This window comes from Ambystoma mexicanum, chromosome 4q (assembly GCF_040938575.1).
Source record: "Ambystoma mexicanum isolate Mex_15411 chromosome 4q, UKY_AmexF1_1, whole genome shotgun sequence".
NCBI lineage: Eukaryota > Metazoa > Chordata > Amphibia > Caudata > Ambystomatidae > Ambystoma > Ambystoma mexicanum.
In genome coordinates this window covers 198562049-198568048 of record NC_090928.1, presented here as the reverse complement: position 1 = coordinate 198568048, position 6000 = coordinate 198562049, and positions in this window count along the sequence as shown.

Sequence of the window (6000 nt, the reverse complement as noted above, 5' to 3'; positions counted from 1 at the left end):
ACGTTACCAGGTAAGAAAGTAACTTGTTCTTCGAGGGGATTGGGTCCTTCGACGTATTCCATATCGATGACAGACTCCCAAAGCAGTACCAGAGCAAGGAGGAGGGAAAGAATTTAGAATCAAAATTTAGAATAGCCAATCAAATAGCAGAGCAAAGGACCGCCTTGCCAAAGGCCAGATCCTGTGTTCGGATGGAATCGAGGGAATAGTGACGTACAAATGTATGTACTGAAGCCCAGGTGGCTGCATCACAGATGTTGCGAATAGGAACACCGCTCTGCAGGGCAGTAGACGCAGCCATACCCCTGGTAGAATGGGCCCGCAAGCCAGCCGGTGGGTCCTTACCCGCCAAGCGGTAGCACTCCGAGATGGCCAAAATAATCCAGCGAGAAAGTCTGTTTCGTCACAGCTTGCCCCAAACGCTTTCCAGCGTAACCAATAAAGAGTTGATCGTCCACTCTGACCCGGGACATGCGTGAAACATAAAAGCTTAAAGCTCTCCTAGGATCAAGCCTATGGAGCCTCTCCTCTTCCTTACCAGGATGCGGAGGAGGATAGAATGCCGGAAGAACAACCTTCTGGGCCAAATGAAATTCCGTCACTACCTTCGGAAGAAAAGAAGGACGAACTCTAAGGACAACCCTGTCCTTGTGAAATACAGTGAAGGGTGGTTTAACTGAAAGTGCCTGTAACTCACTCACTCTGCGAGCGGAAGTAACCGCAACTAAAAACACAGTTTTCAGAGTTAACAGCCTCAAAGGGCAAGAATGTAAAAGCTCAAACGGAGCACCCATAAGAAACTTAACAAGGTTTAAATCCCAACCGGGCACCAGGAAAGGTGACGGAGGGAACACATTAGTGAGCCCTTTCAGAAACTGTGAAATTAAAGGGATTTTAAAGTAAGAACACTCTTCAGACGAGCGCTTAAAAATGGACAGCGCCGTCAGGTAACCTTTAATGGTACCCACTTGCAAGCCCCTGTGGGCCAAAGAAAGTAAAAAGGACAGAACCATGGGGATGTCACATGCAAAAGGATCCACATTCTGAACTCTGCACCAGTCGCAGAATTTACGCCAACGGCAACGGTACAGAGACTTTGTTGCTGGCCTTCGGGCCGAAAGCAACACCTCCATCACGTCTTCAGGGAGGTCCCAATCCCTATACCTCAACCTTTCAGAAGCCAAGCGTGAAGGTTGAGGGATCTGACCTCTGGATGGAGAACCTGACCCCCCTCCCGTGAGAGCAGATCGACTCGGTAGGGAAGACGACGCGGAGGGCAGATGGACAAGTCGAGAAGGTCTGGGTACCACGTCCTCCGAGCCCACGCCGGAGCAATGAGGGTCATCCGGGAACCGAACTTCCGTAACCTCCGCAGCACTTGCGGGATGACGGGGACTGGAGGAAACGCGTACAGCAGCGGGAATGACCACTCCACCATGAACGTGTTCCTAAAGCTCCTTTTGGAGGAAATTCCCGCGAGCAAAACCTTTCGCACTTCCGGTTGACACTGGAGGCGAAGAGATCCACTTGAGTGGTCCCCCAAAGGGCGAAGATCTCCAGGAGAATCTCCTGAGCCAACTCCCACTCCTGAGAGATCGTGCTCTGCCTGCTCAGAGCGTCCGCCGTCACGTTCTCGTCTCCGGCCAGATGAACTGCCGAGATCGAAACTTCCTGCTGGATGGCCCAGAACTCGAGCTGCATCGCCTCCCTGCACAGAGGAAGTGACCCTGCCCCCCCCTTTTTGTTGAGGTAGTGCATGGCCACTGTGTTGTCCGTCAGGATCAGGACACTCTTTCCTCGCACAGTCGGCAGAAAAGCCTTCAGGGCTAGCCTGACGGCCCTCAGCTCCAACAGATTGATATGGAGTCTGGACTCCGACGGAGACCAACGACCGCTGACTGTCAGCCCGTTGGCATGAGCTTCCCAACCCATGAGGGATGCATCCGTCACGATCGTCACCTCCGGCCAGGGAAGCCAAAATGGAGCCCCCTTCATCAAGTTGCCTTCGACGGCCCACCACAGAAGGTCCCGGGCGACCGAGGGCGGCACCTGAACCGGGTCCGACATCCTGCCGGAGGACTGCAACCATTGCGTCTTGAGCGCCCACTGCAAAGATCTCATCCGCAGGCGAGCCTCTGGCACCAGAAGAATGCAGGATGCCATGAGGCCGAGCAACCTCAAGAACTCAAACGCTGGGAGCGTCTGGGCATGCTGAAACTTGTGCACCATCTGCTGAATGTGAAGAGCCCTCACCTGGGGAGGAAAACACCGCCCCAGGGAAGTGTCGAGCACTGCTCCGATGTACTGGAGCCGCTGTGTTGGCGTCAAATGGGACTTCTTTAAATTGAGGGAGAAGCCCAGCCTGTGAAGGGAGTGGCAGGTGACGGACAGATGATCCAGGACTTGCTCGGGAGAGCCCCCCCGATCAACCAATCGTCCAGGTAGGGGTAGACGTGAATCCCCCCCTTGCCTGAGATGCGCTGCCACCACCACCATGATCTTGGTGAAAAGCCTCGGGGCGGAGGTCAATCCGAACGGCAGGACCCAAAACTGAAAGTGCGAGTCGCCAACCGCGAACCTCAGGTACTTCTTGTGCTTAGGATGGATCGGCACATGGAAGTAAGCATCCTTGAGGTCGAGTGACACCAACCAGTCCTGAAGCTGAAGGGCCTGGAGGACTTGAGAGAGAGCAACCATCTTGAATTTGTCCTTCCTGAGGAGTTTGTTCAAACCGCGCAAGTCCATGATGGGTCTCAATCCCCCGTCTTTCTTCGAAATCAAAAAATAAGGGGAATACCATCCCTTGTTCCTCTCCGCTACAGGCACCAGTTCTATGGCGCCTTTCTCCAGCAGGGCTTGAATTTCCTGCGCAAGGAGCGGATCCGGACTCTGCAAAGAGAGGTTCCCCGGTGGATTGTCGCGAGGCCTGTGCCGAAAGGGAAGACAGTAGCCGTGGGTTATGATCTCCAGAACCCACACATCTGAATTAATGGCTTGCCACTCTACAAGATGCTGCGCCAGCCTTCCCCCAACCGGCGAACCATGGGACATGGCCTCATGACTGAATGGGAGCGGCTGCGGCGTTACCTGAGGGCAAAGAGGCAACTGCCCGAGCGGCCTTGGCACCACGGGTACCCTGTCGTCCACCTCTGGTACCCCTGCGTTGGCCTCTTTGACTGCCAGCTCCTCTCGCTTTACTGAAGGAGTAATAGCGAAAGGAACCACCCCTCCACTGCTGTCCCCTAGGACGAAAAGGCAGAGGTTGGCGAACTGCAGCGCCCAACGTCTTCGGTGCAGCTTTTGAGGTCTGCAACCTCTCAAGGCTCTAGTCAGCCTTGCTGCCAAAAAGGTGTTCACCGTCAAAGGGCATGTTGAGGAGCCGGGACTGCACATCAGGAGCAAACCCCGACTTCCGCAACCAGGCAAACCTGCGTATTACGGTGCTCGCCGCCATGGACCTACTGACGCATTCAGCTAAGTCCAAACCCGACTGAACGGACTCACACATGGCATCCTTACCATCCTGGACCATAGCAAGGAAACCATCCCGTTCGTCCCCTTCGGGAATATGTTCAGCCGCTAATGCACCACTGTTCCACAGAGTGTGTGTGAAACGAGACAAGGCACAAATGGAGTTGGCCGCCTGAAGCGCCATACCACCAGAAGAAAACACTTTCTTCGCCCAGCCATCAAAACGTTTGTCGTCCCTATCAGGAGGGATGGTAGGGTACGACGCCTGCTTTGCCGGGGCCGTGCCCGCCTGCACCACCAAACTCTCCGGAGTGGGGTGCCTGGTCAAGTAGCAGGGGTCGCTACTGGCTGGACGGTATTTTCGCAACAAGGATCTGCCCACCGCCGGGAGACTCTCCGGAGCAGTCCAAGCCACTGCCACCCTTCTCTGTAAAGCCATATGGAACGGCAGTACCGGATCAGTTGGGGGACCAACATCAAGGATGTACGTCAGATCATCCTGCACAAACACCCCTGGGGGAGCAGACCATCCCAAGTACTCAGAAACCCTAGCCATAAGGCAACGGTACGAGGAATCGGCATGAGAGCCAGGCTCAGGCCTACAAAACTCCACCTCCGGAGAGGTGTCCAGTCCACTGGCATCATGCAGTGACTGTCTCAAATCGTCAAACTGACTATGGCCCGAGACAATTTCATCTGGAACCTGACTAGGAACCAGGCCATCAGAATCCTCATCCGCCTCTGAAATATAGTCCAGGTGGCGAAAAGAAGGCACCCGAGAGTGCTTGCTCTTAACCAGAGCCTTCCTAGGGGGTTCTCCCGTGCCACGGGGTACCTCCGACACGAAAGGCGTCGATGGCGTCGAGCGAATCGGCGCCGAGAGAACCGGCATCGGCGCCGAGAGGATCGGCTTCGACGTCAGATGCAGCGCCTCCAGCATCGGCGGCGTCGACACAGCCCTCGAAGCCGGAGCCCCGAGCTTGTCCCTCGACAACCTGAGCGACGACGGCTTTGATGACTTCCTCGGAGCCTCGAGAAAGCCTGTCGACGCCCTCGACGTCGATGTCTTCCTCGAAGACCTCACAGGTGCATGCGGTCTCGAACACGTCGAGGACCGGGACCTGGAACGGGTACGTCGAGAACGAGTCTCCTTGTCCGAACGGGACCTCTCCCGTGACTCGTGCCGACCACTCTTGCGAGCGGTGTCTCTCGACCTCTCACGACCGACCCCACTCGGGGGCGCGGACGGCTTAGTACCCTGCGACTCAAGAATCGCCAGCATTTTCTTCCCGAAGGAAGCCCATTCCTCCGGCGTCACACGGCTGGTGGGGTAAGCGACGTGCCGGGTAGAGTCCTCTGAAGAGGACCTGGAAGACGACCGTTGTCGGCGCTTCCGAGAATGCCTCAAAGAGGCTGAGGAGTGGCGAGACCGACTCCTAGAACGAGACCCACGAGACTTCCGACGCGGAGAGTCACCCCTCGAATCATCCGTCGAAAGCCCCGCAGACTTCGACTTCCTGGGCTTGGACACCCGACCTACCGACAACTTCTACTTACGTTCGCGTAAGGCTTTGGACGTGAGCGACTGGCAGTCGATACAGTCATCCGTGTCGTGGGCCTCCCCGAGGCACCAGAGGCAGGCGTTGTGCGAGTCCGTCACCGACATCTTGGACCCACACTCCCCGCACTTCTTGAAACCCGGACGCGGGGTCGAAGACGAAGTAGACGACATCTTCACACGAGGGATTTTCACAAAACAAACAGGTTCGAAGAACCGAGAAGAACAGAACTCCAAAGAGTCAAGGCGTTAACCGAGATACACGAAGCAACACGTTCGCGGAAAAAACGGAACTGAGGCTACGGGCGTCGTGCGTCCTACTTATCACGTCGGACGTCGGAGGAGGCCCTCGACGACGACGCATCGACGAGATCGACGCAGAAACAAATTTCCGAAGCAGCACAGCAGTGGTGATTACATGTCATAGATATGGAATACGTCGGAGGACCCAATCCCCTCGAAATTATATTTCTGGAGTCGGACCTGGAAAACACAGTAAAGACAAGCCTGGGTAAATAAGCCCTGGAACACAACCCAATTTGCACAACACTTTAGAACATATCTATGCCCGCTCCTTTTGGCAGAACCAAGGTCCTCCTAAAAAGAATTGAATGCACCAATGCCATCGCAACACTCTTCCCCGGCCGCATCTCTTTCTTTCTGTGCTTTTTATCTACTTCCCACTTTAGCATCTTCCCCCAGCTCATTGACTAGCCAGCAGACCAAGGTCTGGATACTTGTGGCGGGCACATTGCGCACCCGCACGGACACGCCAAGGCAAACAAGATACTACTACAGTGGTGATTTGGTGCAGTAGGAATGCATAGTGACAATGTTCTTCCAGCATGCTTAAAACTCACTTCTTTCTTATAGTTGCTATGCTATTTCTACTTCCCTTACTCTGTTCCACTTAGACTCATGACATGTCTATCATTTTCTTTTACATGTTAATGCGCCCTTCAAAGGGAATT